This window comes from Mustela nivalis (genome assembly GCF_964662115.1).
Source record: "Mustela nivalis genome assembly, chromosome: 1".
Taxonomy (NCBI): Eukaryota; Metazoa; Chordata; class Mammalia; order Carnivora; family Mustelidae; genus Mustela; species Mustela nivalis.
The window spans coordinates 211,108,146-211,127,164 of NC_139020.1; the positions used below are offsets into that span (position 1 = coordinate 211,108,146).

At 53.5% G+C, this 19,019-nt stretch overlaps 1 protein-coding gene across 2 annotated transcripts in view; it reads left to right on the forward strand.

The window, feature by feature from the left end:
- The window catches only part of CERS4 (ceramide synthase 4), a 31,641-nt gene that overhangs the window by 1,242 nt on the left and 11,380 nt on the right, over positions 1-19,019 (forward strand). The window lies entirely within an intron of this gene.

The window sequence follows — 19,019 nt, forward strand, 5'->3', positions numbered from 1 at the left end:
CCGGGGAGGCTCCCGGAGACGGACTCCACACCCAGGCAAGGTCTCCCGCGGCCCAGTGCCGGAGTCAAGCTGGCTCCAGTCTAGTGACCTGAATCTCTTTTAGGGAGGCTGCCGGAGAAAGACATTCTGGAGTGTGGGGTTGTCTTTGAAGGTCTCAGGGTCCCCAGGCTCCACTCAGGGCCGTTCCAAGAGCAGCTGCCGTGAATAAACGTGGCTGGGGCATGGGTGCCGGGAGACTCACTCAGCACACCTGAGTCCCCACAGGCCAAGCTGGGACCTTCCCTGCCTCCTTTCCCAGCGCACCTGCTCCCAGTGGAGGTGTCTTGAGAGGGGAGCGAAGAGGCGGTAGAAATGAGCTGGGACACTTGGTAGTGGAACTGGCCTCGTGACCCCCCAGGGAGAGTTTCCCAAGGTTCAGTTTGCCCATCTGTAAAATGGGTCAGTAGAACCTATCCCTGGGAGTGTTGTTCTGATCCAAAGACGTCTTGGCTAGGAAAGGGCTTGGCTGATCCCAGTGGCGGCCTCTGGCCTCGAGGGACTGGGGAAGGGCACCAGAGCCAGCAGGAGTTCACAGCCTAATGAGCCCCCATTTCCTGCTCTGAGAAATGGGGGCGCTGTGTAACTGTGGCCACCTCCAGACCAGGGCCTTCTGCAGATGGAGTGAGTCAGGCGTGTAAAGTGTTCGGCTGGCCCAGCACCTGGCTTGGAGTGCTCACTCGGCACAGGAGCCCCTGGGCTAGTTGGCCAGGAGGTGAGGGGGAGAGAAGAATGGGCCTCCCCCCACCCTCGGGATGCCCACCGGAAAGCAGGCGCCCGGGGACAGTCTCCTCTTATCTGGGCACCACAGGCTGTCCTCTCTCCCGCTGTCTGGAGGCTGCCTCTGACCTTGTCCTGCCCGCTTGAGTTCGGTGCCCGCAGGCTAGTGACTTCACCTTTTTCTTGCTTCAGCTGCTTCTGTAAAATGGGACTAATCGCAGTCATCACGGCAGAGGTGAGCACAGCACCCGCTGCTAATAAGCACCTGAATGCTAATAGGCATCCAGGTGCCTGGATGTCTGGGGGGAGGGAGCCCGCAGGAGTGTGGCTGGTTCATCCCGGGGTGAGCCTCCCCAGGGAAGGCTTCTTGGAGGAGGTGATCATTGGTGGGTTACTAAGGATGATTCAGAGGGAACAGGGTGGAGAGACCAGGGTACAGGGATGTGGAGGAGCTAAGAGACCAGCCTGGAAGCAACCTCACTGGTCCAGATGGAGGTTAGGATGAAGAAGTGATGAGGTCCTGGAGAGAGCGCCAGTGGGGGTGGGGGTGGTGGAGCAGCGGCTGATTGGGGAGCAGGTGGTTTATTGGGGAGCAGGCTCATGTGCGTCTGAAAGTTGTGATGTTGCTAGACACCCAGGTGGATGTGAGGTGCAGGGTGGGCTTTGAAGAAGCAAGCTTGGAGCTTGGGAGACACCCCCACCTGGGGGGAATTGGGCAGAGAGAGGGCACAAGGAAACAGTAGGTGGCAAGCCAGGAGCCAGGGAGCAAGGGCTTCAAAAAGGAGGAAATGGTCAGCTCAGCTGCATTTCTGAATCCTCTGCTTGAATAATTCAGTGAGAGAGGTCTCCCTCCCTTACTTGGCTGTCTTGCCCACTCCACCCCAAGCCATTCAGAATGGGCCCTTCTTTGCCACACTTTGAATGGGCTCAGGCCAGAGTGCATAGAGGAGGTCTTTCTCCTCCTTCGATCTCGACTTCATACCTTTGTTAATATGAGACGGTCCCACCAGTTCCCCACAATGAATGGGCAGGAGCTCAACTCTCTCCCTACCCCATCTTGGGCTCCCAATCCCATCTTTTGCTCCAGGATCCCATGACTGTGAATCTGAGGAGGGGCCAAGCCCGTACCATCCACACCCTGGAGAGAGCCCCTCTAGCCTGTGCTTGTCCCCCCCTCCCTGCCCCCACCTCTGTCTACCCCCGTATCTGTCACTTATACGTGCCGCACATATGGGTGTGAAACCTGGGTGAGGAAGAGCCAGGTGGACATCTGGAGGAAGGGCAGTCCAACCAGAGGCACCAGCATGTGCAAAGGTCCTCAGGCAGGAGCTGGTCGGGCATGTTGGAGGTATAACAAGGAGGACAGCGTGGCTGGATTGAAATGAGCAGGGGGGAGCGTGGGCAGAGGGGCAGATGAAGAGAGCGAAGGTCTCAGGGGGCCCCAATCCAACGACAGCAGACCCTGGGAGGGTCCTGGCTTGAAGGGTAAGAGGTTGTGGAGCCCCATCGCTTTGCAGTTTGCGGGGTGCTTTGTCCCCTAAGTGCAGGGGTCATTCCAGGAACCCTGGTGGCCCAGGAGGCTGGCAGGAGGAAGAAAGAGAATCCACCCCTTATCCTGGTGGGCAGGTCTACCCGTTCCCATGATGGGAACTCCACTGACCTTGAAGACTTCCCCGAGGAAGTGAAGCAGCCAGGGAGAGGGCGCAGGTAGGGGCTACGGAGGCAGGGAGGAGACTGCAGGAGGAGGGGGTGGGCAGCAGTGGGGACCCGGTGGGCAGGCCAGGCAGGGCACAGAGCTCCGTATGGAACAGGATGCTCTCAGGGAGGGGACAGAGATGGCAGGTGGCCCCAAACCAATGCAACTGTATACCGAGCATGGTCCCGCCATCAGCCTGCCAACACTCCGTTTCCAGGTGGAGGAGAAAGGACCCAGCACCCCACTCCCTGCATGTGCGAGGGCCTGGCTGCCTGGATCTTGTCCCCCTTCTCACCCTCACCACTGACCCAGGCGTGTCCCCAAACCTTAGCAGCTTCGATGCTTTTTTTTTTTTTAAGATTTTATTTATTTATTTGACAGACAGAGATCACAAGTTTGCAGAGAGGCAGGCAGAGAAAGAGAGAGAGAGAGAGGAGGAAGCAGGCTCCCCACTGAGCAGAGAACCCAATGCGGGACTTGATCCCAGGACCCTGGGACCATGACCTGAGCTGAAGGCAGAGGCTTTAACCCACTGAGCCACCCAGGCGCCCCAGCTTCAGATGCTTTAATGAGAGGATGCAGACACTTGGACTCTGGAACGGACATCGGTGGTCCCGCTGGGCCCGGGGCCCTGTGGCTGCCACTGTCCTCCCCACCCACCCCTCTCCAAACTGGGGATGGGTGCGCCTAAGGGCAGCTCCCTTTGGCCCCGGCTCAGCTATGACAATGATCCTGGCAGGCACCATGGAGCTACAGCTGGAGCGAGGGAGACTGACTCCCCTCTTAGATTCAGGGGACAAGGACAGAGACAGAAGGGGAGAGTAGGCAGGACAAGCTCTGCAGACTTGGGCCTCTGGGTCTCATTTTTCCATCGGTGTTGTTGACTGGGGTGGGCTTTAATATAGGGCTGTCACCTCCCTGCCCTCATGTCTTCCCGCATGCCCCTCTGTGGGCTTCATCTGGATCACTTGAAGCTACTGCCTGTGGCCCAGCCTCAGGGCCTTTGCACAGCCTGTTCCCTTTGCCTGGAGTGGTCTATGCCCATGGCTTCCTCATCTCTTTTCTCAAGCAACACTTTTTTTTTTTTTAAAGATTTTATTGTTTATCTGACACACAGAGAGAGCCAGAGAGCGCAAGCTGGGGTGTAGAGCAGGCTCCCCACTGAGTAGGGAGTGCAGGGGCTCTATCCCAGGACCCAGGGATCATGACCCGAGCTGAAGGCAGATGCTTAACCAGCCGAGCCCCCCAAGCACCCCTCAAGCATCACCTTCTTATTTTTTTTTAATTTTTTAAAAACATTTTATTTATTTATTTGACAGAGATCACAAGTAGGCAGAGAGGCAGGCAGAGAGAGGCAGAAGCAGGCTCCCTACTGAGCAGACAGCCCGATGTGGGGCTCGATCCCAGGACCCTGGAATCATGACCTGAGCCAAAGGCAGAGGCCTTAACCCACTGAGCCACCCAGGCGCCCCAAGCATCACCTTCTTAAGGAGACCATCCTGAGCTTCCCGTTTAAAATCACAGCCCCCACTGCCCAATTCCTGATCTATTTTCCCTAACCTGTTTTTCTTTCCACTACGGGGCATAATGAAATTAATTAATAAAATGTATAGTATTTGCCACCCCTAACTCTCACCCTGTCCTGGACCTCAGCTCCAGGCACACAGTGTGCCGCAATGACAAGGAGGTAGCCTTTGCAGACGGGCAGGATAACCCAACCCCCTGCCTTCTCCTTTGTGCCCTTGGGCGATTCTGTGCCTCAGTTTACACAGCTGCAAAATGTGGATGACAGAAGCAGTTGGTGGCAATTTAGACTCTGAGGCAGGACACTTAGAACTTTCCCCCACATAGTCCTAGAATTTTCCACAAGGGTGTTGAGAGTGGGGGGGAGGGGGGCTGAGCCTTTCTAAGGAGGTCCTGTTTTTTCCCCTCTTCATAGATTTCAGATCTTTCACTTTTGAATAAGAAGGAAATTTTTTTGATAGACCATGAACCCCAGGCGAATGCCATGACCCTTTAGGATGCTTCATTTCTAACACCGACGTCCTGTTTCTCCTCCACTGAGAGTCGAGAGGTCCCTCGGGTCTGCAGACTGAGGCGGTTCTCGGAGTGGGGGGGGTGCCAGGTTATACCCATGCCTGTGCTTTTCCTCTAAGGTCGTTCTTCCTGGCAAAGGACTGATTGTGAATTTTGACACTCGTAGCTTTTTTTTACGCTCTGAAATTTATATAACTCTTGAGAAATATTGTGATGCAGGCAATAGGAATTGCTCATTAAATCCAAGAGCTGTGGGATGGGCTCAGGGAACGAGGTCTCTCGCTTACACGCCTGACTGGTTGGTCCCACGTTTAGTGAAGCTGGCCGTTGGGGCTGCAGATTTTCAGATCACTTTCCCGAGGGTGGGGCTGTGGGTACCCGTCAGAGCTTTGGCTTTGGCATTGATGACCTGTCAAAGGTGCTTGCAGTAACTTCTGGATTGAGACAGGAGCAAGCCAGAGGGCAGGAGCTGCTTACCTGTTTCAACCTGTTTCAACGTTGGGCGGTAGAGGTAGGACCAAGTGAACACACTGATTAAACTTCTGGAAATAGGTGAAGAGGTCGTGCCTTGGGACCTTGGGAAATCCAACCGGTACATAAGTCACTTGCACAGCATTGCTCAAATACTGCCTAGAGATCGGGCGGAGAATATTTAGAAACCATTACTACGTGGACATTTGAAGCCACTGGCTTTCATCTGGAGTAGCTTGCTCTTGCCCAGGACACACAGACTGGATGCCTCTATTATTCCTGAAATATTCTGGAAAGCCCTTTGTATGTTTCAGTAGCATCTTCTTTGTAGCTTGCGAAGGCATTCTTCATTGCTGTGCTGATGTAACCTGGGTCTTGTCTTCTGAGGAGGTCTTGTTGGAACCGAGGCCTGAGTTGGAGTGGACAGTGGACACAGCCAGGAATCGGACCCCGTTGATTGCCCTCCCAGAGCCCCCTGCCGCGTTCTTTGGGGAGATAGATAGAGATACATTGTTACAAGGCAAAATAAAGCAGACCAAATGGAGAGCCCATGGTGCAGCCCGGAAGTCTCGGAAGGCTTCCTAGAAGCAGCAACAGGCAGGCTACTTACTTTGAAGGGTTGGAGGAACAGCGAATAGTGACTCAGGCCAAAGAGATATCCCGGGATTGCATTAGAGTGATGTTCCTGAAATCCGACCGGACCCTGGGAATCTGGCCACAGACCCTGGCTGAGAACCATGGATGTGGGTGGGTGGTGTCTGCAGGAGGTCCCTGGGGGGACCAGGTCGGGGGAGGGGAGGCTTGTCCTTTGAGCTGTGTGCTGCGGAGGGTGGGGACGGAGGGTGGGGACGAGGGCTCAGCCTGCCTGCACCCCCCCCCCCGGCCGCATCTGTGTGCTTCCCATCTGAGAGGAGCGGCTGCCCCCAACGGTCAGTCATGGTCATCATTGGAGAGGAAGTGCAGCTTGGCCTCTAGTTACGCAAACACCTCTGGTCCTTAAAGGGCCCACGGACAGCCTGGCATTCTGGCAGGGGGGCCCTTCTCTGCTCACCCCATTAGGTTTGGGACCCCAGCCCAGGCCCCCAGAGGGCGACCAGTGCTCACAGGCACCCCGCACAGCCTCCATCCCCTTTCTGGGCAGGTGAGAGTTTCACAGAAGGGGCTGCTGGCCAGAGACCACCCCCCAGGAGCAGATCTGCCCAGGTGTGTGGACCTGAAGTTCACGGTTGGCAGCTGTGTGATCTGGAACCTGGACAAGGGCGTGGGCCCACGTTCAGAAGCATGGCAGTCGGGGCAGGGAGGCGGTGCCTGGAGGATGCGGGGGCTCCAGAGCCCTCAAGGCCCTGCTCTTCCCCAGCATCACCCCTTTATGCGTTCAGAAGGCACCTTCTCCGAGTCCCACATCCTGGATTCCCCCACAAGGGCTCTTCTCGGCCCCACCCACCCCTGGGCTGCGGATCCCCAAATTCCTGCCCAGGCAGGGAGTTCCCAGATCAGTTGCCCACCCCAACATCCTCAACCCTCCTGCCCTTGAAGATGTCCCTCCTCGGCCCTGTCTCAGCCACTGAGGAGCTCTTGGGGAAACATTTCCGTCACCTTTGAAACCCAAGGACCGCCCACGCTCAAGGAGGGGTCACGGTATTGGCTCCCTGCTGGCGACCTCGCAGCGGGACCCGCCCACGCCCCCACTGTACCTTATGGCCTAGGTGACAGGCACTTTCACCCTCCCCCTCGAACCAGGAGAGCTCTGACCGACTGGACTGGCAGCCTCGCCAGTATCCAGCTCTGGTCAGGACTGAATGTCATCTTGTTTCCATTATATCTGTCTTACGGCTACTGTCGGGCAGTGACATTGACTTTCTCTGTAGGAGAGGGAGGGAAAGTTTCTTCTGAAAATAAACTTGCTTAAAAACAAAGCGAGCCTTTTGGAGGAGATTGGTGGGTGCGTAGTGCGCAGATGGGAGAGGCTGGAGCTGACCAGTGACCAGGCTGTGGGAAGGATGGAGGGGAGGCTCCCAGTCCGGCCCAGGGACACTGGGCAGGGCTTCCTGGCCACCGAGGGTGAGAACAGAGTCTTGAAGAAGCGGAAGGCATTTGGCAGGCAGAAAGGGCATTACTGGTAGGGGGAACAGCCCGGACACAGCGCTGTGGGGGGGCAGGAACGTTTGCAGGATTTCAAGCCAAGGCTGTGATTCTTAGGTTCGAAGGGCAGCCTGGGCCAAACCCGAGGCTGGGAGCCCGGGGAGGAAGGCCCAGTTAGTGACAGGAGAGGAGAGGGCGTCGCTGTGGGCCATGAGCGGGAAGGGACCTGCTCCGTGGTCACGTGGCAGGCGGACACGGTTGCAGCAGGCGAGGAGGGGCCGAGCGGCCCGGCTGTGCGCGGTGGACTCCGGGACATCTCCCAGATTCCTGTCCGCAAAGGCTGGGTGGAAGGTGGGACCTTGGCCAAGAAGCCTGGGGAGGAAGAGTGCACACTCTGGTGCAGGGTAACTTGATCTTGATCGTGGTGTGTCCGGGCAAGGAGCGGGCAGGTGCTCTGGGCTTGTCAGGTTTGTTGGGGGAGACACCTGGGCGCTGTGGGAATCGGAAACCCACCGTGCACCTGTGCCCGTGGCAGATCCCAGGCACGTGCGATTTCCAGGCACAGCAGATGGCAGTGGGGGGTCCAAGACTGGATTGGGGGCCAAAGGGGAGGAAAACCAGTGTGGATTAGAGACAGAACAGCAGAGAGGGGAACCAGGATGCTACAGCTCTTGGAAGGAGGGGCGGACAAGGGGTCCCATATGCAATCAGGGGTCATGAATACATAGACAAAGAATTGGCCACTGCAATTAGCCATGGAAGGGGGGGGCATGTGTCCCCAGGGAACTAGGCAGAGTGCAAAGCAGACAGGTGGAGATGGAGTGGAGCCCGGGCTCAGAGGCAGGTTCTGCTTTCCAAGAATGCCAGAGGAGCTGTGGAGGAGCTGAGGTTCCGTGAGCCTGGGTTCATCTCGGATGCCCAGTGGTATGGAGCAGAGTTGAGATGCCAGCTGGGTAGATGACTCAGGGTCCCCGAGACTCAGTTCATTCATGAAATAGGGGCGCGGGGGCACCTGGGTGGCTCAGTGGGTTGAGTGTTAATTTCAGCTCAAGTCATGATCTCAGGGTCATGAGATCAAGCCCAGCGTGGGGCTCTGTGCTGGGCATGACGCCTCCTCAAGAGTCTCTCCCTCTCCATCTGCCCCTCCCCGTCTCCCCCGCACCTTCCCCACCACACACACATTCTCTCTCCCTAAAGGAAGAAGGAACTATGGATGCCGACAGCATCTTCCTCAGGGCATGTCTAACAACATTTCCGAGGTAGGAAGGCAGGGCACTTGGCGCAGGGCCTGCCGTGGGTAAACCTCTCTGGGTGGCACCTGGCACGGTACCAGCACCCCAGGTACGTTGGGCAATCCCTGCTACAGGTGTGGGCAAGGCCTGCTGTCCCAGAAAGCAGCCTGGCTTTTGGGGCTCCTTGGCCCTACCTGAACCTGCCTCCATCTATGCCGTCACCAGGAAGTGGCAGAGGGGCCCAGTGGCCAGCTGGTGGGAAAGAGGAGGGCAGATGTGAGACCAGGTTGGGTGGAGAAGGTGCCATCAGAGTGCAGCCTGGAACCCACAGTTGTCTCCGCCCTAGAAGGTGGGTAGTAGCATTGCTGGAGGGGATGATTGTGTTTGGGAATGGGTTTCATAATGATGAGCTGGGGTGGGGAGCTGGTTGACAGCTAACGTCACCTCTGAGCCCGTCTCTCCTCTACCAGCCACCCCTTCAGCAGAAACCTTTATTTTCCTTTTGTGCTAATATGATTTTCTGTTTAAAAAGTCACCTTTAATGTTTACACTCACTAGACTCTTATTCAACCTTAAAAGGAAGGACATTCCGAGGGCACCTGGGTGGCTCAGTGGGTTAAGCCTCTGCCTTTGGCTCAGGTCATGATCTCAGGGTCCTGGGATCGAGTCCCACATCAGGCTCTCTGCTCAGCAGGGAGCCTGCTTCCTCTTCTCTCTGCCTGCCTCTCTGCCTACTTGTGATCTCTCTCTGTCAAATAAATAAATAAAATCTTTAAAAAAAAAAAAAAAAGGGAAGGACGTTCTGACACCTGCTACAACATGAATGGACCTTGGGAAACCAGACACAGAAGGACACACTGTATGATTCCACTTACAGGAGGGACCTAGAGTCGTCAAATCCATAGAAACAGAAAGCAGAGTGGAGGTGACCAAGGGTCAGGGGTGGAGGAGTTGGGGGTTAGTGTTTAATAGGGACAAAGTATCAGTTTTACAAGATGCAAAGAGTTCTGGAGACGGATGGCGGTGATGGTCGCCCAATGATATGACCACAATTAATACCACCCATCTGTACACATAGAAATGGTTAAGATGGTATATTTTTATGTTATTTGTATTTGACCACAATTTAAAAATTAGGACACCTGGTGGCTCAGTTGGTTAAGTGACTGCCTTTGGCGCAGGGCATGATCCTTGCATCCTTGGATCCAGCCCCGCATCAGGCTACCTGCTCAGCAGGGACTCTTGCTTCTCCCTTCCCCGGTGTTCTCACTGGCTCTCTCTCTCTTTACCTCTCAAATAAATAAAATTTTAAAAAATAATAAAACAATAAAAATGTATGTAGCTGTGAAACATTCCTTGTAAAAATCAGTGAATCACAAAACAAGCAGACCAGCTCCTCCCTTCCCTGACTTCCTGATGCAATAACTCTGAGCATAGACTACATCCTTATGGCCTATTTCCATGAGTTCATGTACATATGTGTAGCTGTGGGAAAAAATACAGAGTCTTCATATGCTTTAAATATTTTTTCCTGCCCACATTCTTCTTCCTTTCTCTTGTTGGGCCTGTTAGATCTTCTGATAGTCCCAAAGGTCACTGAGACTGTGTACTTTTTTTTTTCCCAATTGTGGTAAAACATACAAAAGATAGAATTTACCATTTTTAAAAATTTACCATTTTAACCATTTTTAAGTGTGCTACTTAGTAGCCCTAAGTCCCTTCACAGCATTGTGAGGATGGCACCACTATTTCCAGATGGCGTTTTTTTTTTTTTTTAAGATTTTGCTTTTAAATAATCTCTACACCCAACCTGGGGCTAAAATTTACAACCCTGACATCAAGACTCACAGGCTGTACCAGCAGAGCCAGCTAGACACCCCAAGTTTATTTATTTATTTTTCTTTTAAAAATCTCTATACCTATCATGGGGTTCAAACTCACGACCCCGAGACCAAGAGTTGCATGCTCTGCTCTGTGAGCCAGCCCAGCCCAGCATCCCCCAGATGACACATTTCTTTTTTTTCTTCCTTTTTTTTTTTTTAAAGATTTTATTTATTTACTTGACAGAGATCACAAGTAGCCAGAGAGGCAGGCAGAGAGGTGGGGGAGGGGAGCAGGCTCCCCTCCAAGCAGAGAGCCCAATGGGGGACTCAATCCCAGGACCCTGAGATCATGACCAGAGCCAAAGGCAGAGGCTTAACCCACTGAGCCACCCAGGTGCCCCACCAGATGACACATTTCTACTCCATCTTTGTTTTTTCTTCTCTGTTCTTCTGTTTGAATATTTGCTATTATCTAGCTCCAAATTTGTTAACTCTTCAGTCATCTCTGATTGCTATCAAGCCCACGTGTGATTTCGTAATTGCAAGTATTGCATTTTTGCAGTTTTAGAATTTACATTTGATTCATTTTTTTACCTTTCCACTGAGGTTTCTTTTTTTTTTTTTTTTAAAGATTTTATTTATTTATTTGACAGACAGAGATCACAAGTAAGCAGAGAGGCAGGCAGAGAGAGGAGGAAGCAGGCTCCCCGCTAAGCAGAGAGCCCGATGTGGGGCTCGATCCCAGGACCCTGGGATCACGACCTGAGCCGAAGGCAGAGGCGTTAACCCGCTGAGCCACCCAGGTGCTCCTCCACTGAGGTTTCTTATTTGTTCGTTCATTAGGAGCTATTTTTTTTCCTTTCCATCCTTGAATAGATCATAATAGCTGCTTCAAAATCTGTATCTGTTCCTTCCAACATCTTGGTCACCTCAGATTTTAGTCCCTGTTAATTTCCTTCTGTCTTGAATATGGTTCGTGTTGTCTTGTTTCTCCAAAGATCAAGTAATTTGGGGTTGTATTCTGGACATCATCAAGATGTTATCGTGGCGACTCTGGGTTCTGTTATGTTCCTCTGGAGAGCACTGATTTTTTTTTTTAATCAGGCAATTAACCTGTCTGGACTCAGGCTCCAAAGTCTGTTGTCCTCATGGTGGGTGGCAGGTGAAATCTCTCTTCCTTTCTTTTAGCCTTAGCTGGCCTGGTTGGAGTCTGCCCTACACACGTGTGGTTCAGGGCTTAGCAGGAGACCTTTTGTGCACAGACCTTTTGTGTAGAATTCGGAACTTCCTTTTTCGGACTCGCTCCCTTCCTTCACGCTCCATCCTGTTGTTAAGCAATTGTGATCTCTCTGGGCTCTTCTCATTTTTCAAGCCAGTTTCTATTTCCAGCAAAGAGCAGTACAAATGAGAAACCCACCTCCCATATACCAGGTATAGACTCCCCTCCAACTACTACCTCTTTGGCATCACTCTAGAGCAGTACCACCTGGTAGAACTTTCTGCAAGGATGGAAATGTTCCATACCTGCACAAATCTGGTGGCCATAGGCCACGTGTGGCTCTTGAGCAGAGAAATTTTGCTGTGTGCAACTGAGGAATTGAATTTGAAATTGTGTTTCATTTCAGTTCATTGCAATTCAAATAGTCCTATGCTGCTGGTAGCTACCATGTGGGGACATCACAGCACCCGGGCTTTCAAGTAGTCTGTTTTTGTATGTCAGCCAGGGTTTCTGGTTGTCTCCAGTGGGGCTGGTCTGAAGTAGCTGATTCTGACTTCAGTGGAACCAAGCTCTCCTGGTGCTTTTCCATTGCCTAAATGACGTATGAGGCCATTAGTGGCTCCCCGCATTTTGCTTTTATTTTATTTTTTTAACTCCCTGAGCCCCCATTCCGCTCACTCAAGTCAATGAGCATAATGTTCCTCCTCTTTTTTCCCCTTTGGTGATTTTTTTAAAAGATATATTTATTTATTTCAGAGAGAGAAGACATGAGCAGGATGGGGAGAGGGAGAGAGAATCCCAAGCGGACTCCAAGGTGCGGAGCTGTACATGGGGCTTCATCTCACGACATCAAGAGCATTACCTGAGCTGAAACCAAGAGTCAGTTGCTTAACTGCACTATCTGGGTGCCCCTCCTTTGGTCGTTTTTTAAAATTAATAATTGGGGGGGCACCTGAGTGGCTCAGTGGGTTAAAGCCTCTGCTTTTGGCTCAGGTCATGGTCCCAGGGTCCTGGGATCGAGCCCCGCATCGGGCTCTCTGCTCAGCAGGGAGCCTGCTTCCCTTCCTCTCTCTGCCTGCCTCTTTGCCTACTTGTGATCTGTCAAATAAAAAAAAAAAAATCTTAAAATTAATAATTGGGGGCACCTGAGTGGCATAGTTGGTTAAGCATCTGACTCTTGATTTCAGCTCCGGTCACGATCTCAGGGCCATGAGATCGAGCCCCCCACTGGGTTTCATGCAGGGCATGGAGCCTTCCTAGGATTCTCTCTCTCCCTCTCCCCCTCCGCCTTTCAAAAAAAGTAAGTGTTGTAAAATACACATGACATAAAACTTACCATCTTGACCATTTTTGAGTGCACAGTTTAGTATTGATATATTCACATTGTTGTGCATCCCTCTCCAGAACTTTCTCATCTCCCTAATCTGAGACTCTGTCTCCCCACCCCCTCCCCCACCCCCGGCACCCCCCATCCACTTCCTGTCTCTACAGATGGATCTCTCTAGGGACCTCCTGTGAGCGGAATCCTACAGTGTCTGTCTTGTTGTGACTAGCTTCCTCAAAGGACATCCTCAAGGTCCATCCATGATGTATTTTCCTCTGTCTTTCGGACTGTAATGTAAGATTTCTTCACATGGAGCCCTGAGGTTTCCAGTCCCCGACTGTTAGACATCCAGATTGCAAATTTGCCCTGGAGGGGAGAGGGGGATGGACTCCAGAAGGGCACCGGGAAATTCAGGGAGCGATGGATATGTTCGTTATCTCGGTTGAGGGTGACGATTTCACATGTACATACATAGGTTAGAACACATCAGATCACACACTTTAAATGTGCACTTTCTTGTGTGTCAAGGATACCTCAAAACTGTATTTTTGTTTTTATTGTAATGGCCCAAGTGGGCTCCCCTTATCCCCCACCTGTAAGCTTCATCAGTCCCTGTGCGGGTAATAGTCAGCTCCTGCTGCCCACCCCCCCCCCATCCCCACTTGCTTTTGGGGCTGAGGACTGCTCCCTTCCCCCTCAATGTCCAAGAGACCTGATCCTCTCTCCTATCTTGGTCCTTGAAACCTCCCTGACCACCCCCAATACACTAGGTGAGGCTGGGGACCCCAGAGATCTCTCCCGGGCTCTCCCTGCCCAGGGGGACACCCAGAGCCAGCAAGCTCTCTAAGCTCCAGGGCTCAAGAAAGCTCCGAAGAAAGGCCCAGGGATAGGGCGCAGTGAGTCGGGCAAGGCTGTGGGGAGGGGGCTCTGCTGTGTTGGGGGAAGCCTCTTGAGGAGGCCTCTTAAGGAGGAAATAGAATCTGACCCAGGTCTTGAAAGGCTAGTGGGAACCGGCCCCCTGAAGCAGGCATTTAGGGCAGAAGGCGGAGGGCGGATGCTAAGTCCCTGCTGGGCGGGGCCCTAGGAGGGAGCTGAGGCCATCAGAGTGGCCCACAGCCAGCCCAAGGCAGCTGCAGTGATCCTCCTGGCCCCGCTGGTGGCTGTCTTCTCTGGGGGGTGGGGCATTGCCAAGAGGGTGGCCAGCAGGGGTGCAGCTCACCTAAGCCCCCCGGGCCTGCCAAGGGGTGTAGCAGTTAAGAAATCATGTGCTGAGGGGCGCCTGGGTGGTGAAGTGGGATAAGCCTCCAACTCTTGATTTGGGGCCGGATTGTGATCTCAGGGTTGTGGGATCGAGCCCCGCGTCAAACTCAGCCCAGTGTCTGCTTGTCCTCCTCCCTTGCTGTTTCCCCCACATGCGCTCATCCTCTCTCTCTCTCAAATAAATAAATAAAATCTTAAAAAAAAAAAAAGAAGAGAAGAGAAGAGGGGTGCCTGGGTGGCTCAGTTGGTTAAGCCACTGCCTTTGGCTCAAGTCATCCGGGATCGAGTCCCACATCAGGCTTCCAGCTCCGCAGGGAGCCTGCTTCTCTCTCTGACCTTCTCCCCTCTCATGCTCTCTCTCTCACTCTCAAATAAATAAATAAGTAAAATCTTTGAAAAAAGAAATTATATGCTGAGCAACTGGTTCGCTGAAAACACAGAGAGGGTGGGGGAGGGGCTTGAACCTGGAGAATGATTGACAGGCAGAGGCAGGCCCGGGGCGGCTGCACAGAGTCCCGTGAGCCCTGAGCCCACTGGTGGTACAGGGCAGCCCCCTCACCACCCTGATGAGCTTCTGGTTCCAGCTCTCACCCTTGCTGGCTAAATGGCCGGTAGCTTCTTGCTTTAAGCCTCGGGCTTCCCATTTCTGAAATGGGGCAACAGGGAATCTCCTTTACTGGGATCGAGCTGACCTTGCCTGTTGAAACAGATGGTTTCTTTTTAAGTAGGCTCCACACCCAGTGAGGGGCTTGAACTCACAGCCCCAAGATCAAGAGTCACCCGCTCCTCCAACTGAGCCAACCAGGAGACCCGGTGGGGTTGGTTTTTTTTTCTTTTCTAGAAGATCTCACCACCTGCACTGAAGTCCTCGCATCCACCCATCTGTCCATGTGTCTGCACTACTCATACCCATTCATTCGTCTGCTTAGCACTTAGTTGGCACCCGGTGTTGTGGGAGGCCCTAGCTTAGGATACTGCAGTGCCTAAAACAACATTCTAGCCTTCAGGAGTCTTATATCTTGGGTGAGGCAGAAAAACAAATAATAGATCAAATAGGACAAGAGGGCTGAAGGAACAAAACAGGATGAGGAGATGGAACAATACACAGGCTTCTTTGGTAGCGATCTGAGAAGATTTCTCTGAGCTGAGATGTGAATAATGAGCGCTGGACACAGGGATGTGTAGGGGAACAGCATGTGCAAAGGCCCTTGGTTAAGAATGAGCTTGATGAATTGAACACAGCACATCCAAAAGCCCTGGGGCAGGAATGAGCTTTTTGAGCTAGGTATGTATATGTAAAGGTCCTGGGGTAGGAATGAGCTTAGTGAATTAGAAGGCCAGCAAGCAGCCATTGCCAACAGTTGAGTTGGTGGGGTGTGGGAGGGTGTATCAACAGAACCAGAGTATGGAGGGCAGACGTGTGTCGTCTTTTTTTTTTTTTCTTATTTTTAAAAATTATTTAAAATTTATTTAGAGAAAGAAGAGGGAAAGAGAGACTCTTAAGCAGGCCCCACACCCAGCACAGAGCCTGACACAGGGCTTGATCTCACAACCCTGAGATCATTACCAGGGTGGAAATCAAGAGTCGGACACTCAACCAACTGAGCCACCCAGGCGCCCTCAACAGTGTGTCTAAATCTGAGGGGTTGGGGTGGGAGGCAGAGTCCTGGACCTGGGGCTGAGCAGGGAACACCACCCGTAGGGATTCTGCTCAGAGAGGTTCATGGTGGAGGAACCAAGGCCAGCCACAGGGGACAGCCGGGGCCCAGGGCAGGGGAGGCTGTGGCTGTCTCCACACCACCCCCACTTAGCACATCATGTGTTCCCTGCCTGGGCCTCCAGCCGCGGGAATCAGGTGACCCCCGGCAGCAGGCCAGGCTGCAGGAGCCGGGAGGGGTGTGTGTGTGTGTGTGTGTGTGTGTCCGTCCGTCGTCACTGGGCAGCCCAGACATCTGGAGTCTGAATTGATTTCCTTTTTCACAACCCCGGGCAAGTCGTACATTTCCAGCCAGGTTTAAAATAAAACAAACCTTCTGTGCACAGCCCTGCTCTGCTGGCCAGTCTGGGTGGCTCTCAGGACTTCCAGGGAGCAGGAAGGATGGAGTCAGCTCCCTCGGACCCCTGAGAGGGGACAGGGATCCTCCGCTCATCCTCCCCTCCCCGTACTATCCCAAAGCCCTAATCCTTCTCTCTCCCCCGGTCTGAGGATATATTTTTAGCCACTCGGAAGGATTATCAGAGTCTGGCTCCCAGGTGGCAGGGGCAGGGCTGGGAGTGAGGCCAAAGAGGCTTCAAGACACAGCGGCCTTGCTGGGAGACTGGGGGCAGGGCAGGGGTGATGGGGGCAGGGTAGGAGTGTGGGGGGTTGTAGGCTCAGGCTGGTTGGGCTGACCAGCCACTCCCTCACTCGGTGAGTCTCCAGATGACCCCTCAGTGGCCCTGGCTAAGCCCAGCCTGAGTTCATGAGCTACAGCTTGAAGGGAAAGCTGCAGAGGTCAGGGAGGTTCTGGGAAGAACCTTCCAGAATCTGCTGCAGGCCAGCACCCCACCTCCCCAGGCTGCCCCTCATCCCACCACCCCTCTCTGCTGCTAATAACATGCAGGTCAGTCCTACTTACCACTCACTCCACTGCCCCATGTGGAAAGGGTTCTTATTAGCCCATTTTACAGATGAGGAAATGGAGGCACAGAACAGCCTGCTTGCCTGCCTGAGGTTGATTGCCTGGTGAATGGGTGAGGCAGGAGTCACCTCGGTGTGGTACGGCCCCTGGCCCACACAACAAACTGGAAAGCAGGTGGTTTGGCTGTACCCATTTTTCAGATGGGGCAGCTGTATGGCAGAGTCCCAGGAAATGAGCAGAGGAGCTGGGGCCCAAAGGAGAACAAGGAAAATCTGAGCCTGAGCCTCCTTCCTTCCCGTCCTCTGGGAAGGAGGGGTCTGATGAGGGTCAGGTGGTGGAAGAAGAGAAGTCTGGGCCTTGCTGGTCGTGAATGTTTAGTAACAGCCGCACATGAGTCCCTCCTGTGTGCTAGGAGGGGACAGACAGACAGACAGGTTGGAGAAGGGGTAGGGCTTCCAGGGCTGAGACCTCTGCAGTCAAGGTGGGTCAGTCTAACGTGGACGCCGGAAAGGACCAGGCTTGCTTCAGCTGAGGGGACTGGGGCTCCAAACTGGTCACGCATCCTTCCTTCTCCACCCCGGGCTGTTGCCAGAGAGCCTCCGTGACGAACTCCCAACCTCACAGTGAGTGAAGCAGGACTGGGGGAGTGTGCTTCAATTAAATCCAATCAGGAGCTACCTCCAGGAGGAAGCAACAAATGAACTGGGTTTTGAGGGATGCCTAGGAGTTTGCCAGACAGACAGGGAAGGTGTATAAGCCCTGTGGAGACTGTTTCATGTTCTCAGCACCCAGCATAGGGCAATAAATATTCAATGGGCATTCTAGGCAGAGGGCAGCACTTGCAAAAGGGGCTGTATGAAATCCTATGGTGTGGTGGGAGCCGAAAGTGTCAGGCAGTGAATGGGGGGCTTGAGAAGCCCAGGACATCAGTGGAGGCCTGAGATTGGAAGATGCCCATAGTCTTGTGTGTTCCCCCTTGTCTGTGAAGCTCATCACGACTTGCTGGTGGCACAGAGGCAGTGGGTATTCATCTGGGCGTCCTTGAGTGGGGGAAGCATATGGGGCAGGGGGCCAGGACTCCCGGGTATCTGCTTCAGCTCTGGCTGGCTGGGGGCTTTCCTGGGACTCCTTGCCTATTTGCATCTGCACTGGGCGGCAGAGGGAGGGAGGTCTGCTGAGAAAGTGGGAGGAGGCCAGAGGTACCATGCAGTAGATGTGGCTCCAGTTGGGAGGTGGGAATCCCAGGCTGGGCATGCGCCCTCAGGTGGGGGGGGGGGTGCACCAGATCAAGCCAACCTTGCCTGTCAGTGCAGCTGCTTTCCTGTAGAGCAATCAACCACCCAGACAGAAGACTCTGTGCCCATCTGTCCCTTCTGTCTGGGCCATCTGAGCCTGCTAGGTCTAGACTAGCCGCTGTCACATACCCTTGTTTGTCAGGCTGCTGGTGCTGCTCATCACCTCACTGACTGCCAGATGTCCCCCCCACCGCCATGGGGACTGCAGACTGCTCCTTCATCTCCGTCCCTCCCTGGGCTGGCCCATCCCTCCCCATGGACTTGAACGCCAGCCACATGCGGGTTCTGAGACCCAGACTCTCAGAATTTTTCTTTTTTCTGTATTTGACTTGTGATGTTATGATTTATAGTAAGAAAGAAATATTTGTTCTTTGTCTCCGGTCTCACACTGAACTCCTAAAACCCTTGGAATTTCCAGCGATGGGGGTGATCTAGGTGTCCTTTGTTAGGTTGACATGGCCGACTTTGGGAAAGCCTCTGGGGCACCAGGGTGGGTGGGTTGGTTGTCAGGGAAGGCAAAGAGTGAAGAGAGAGACAGTAGAAATTTCGTGCGGGCCCCTCCCACCTCCAGGGAGGGGAAGGGGCTGCAGGCTGACTCACTGGGCAGTGAGCAATGATTTAATCGAGCATGCCTTTGTAATGAACCTCCCCAGAAACCCAAAGGGCGAGGTTCAGACAGCTTCTTGGTTGGTGCGTGCATGGAAATTTGGGGAGAGTGATACACGTGGAGGTGGGGGCCCCCCCTCCACCTTGCTGTCTACGTCTCTTCCATCGGGCCGTTCCTGAGTTGTGTTCTTGTCTAATGAACCGGTGACCTAGTAAGTAAAACGTCTTTCTGAGTTCTGTGAGCCACTCTAGTAAATTACTCAAAACCCCCAGGAGGGGGTCAGGGGGGCCTCTGGTTTACAGCCAGTTGGCCAGAAGCACAGGTGACGATTTCATGTAGACACACCTGGCGGCAGAAGTGGGGGGACAGTCTCTGTAGGACTGAGCCCCTTACCCCATGGGATCTGACCCCACCTCCAGGTCCAGTGTCAGAACTGAGTTGAGTCCCATGGACAAGCCCACAAGGTGGGATTGGAATCAGATGGTGGACTCAAATGCAGGCATTTTCATGAGCAGGAGAAAAGGGCCCACACCAGAGATGGATGACTCAGGGAATTTCCTCAACGAGAAGAGCACTGGCTCGGATCGGGAGACGGA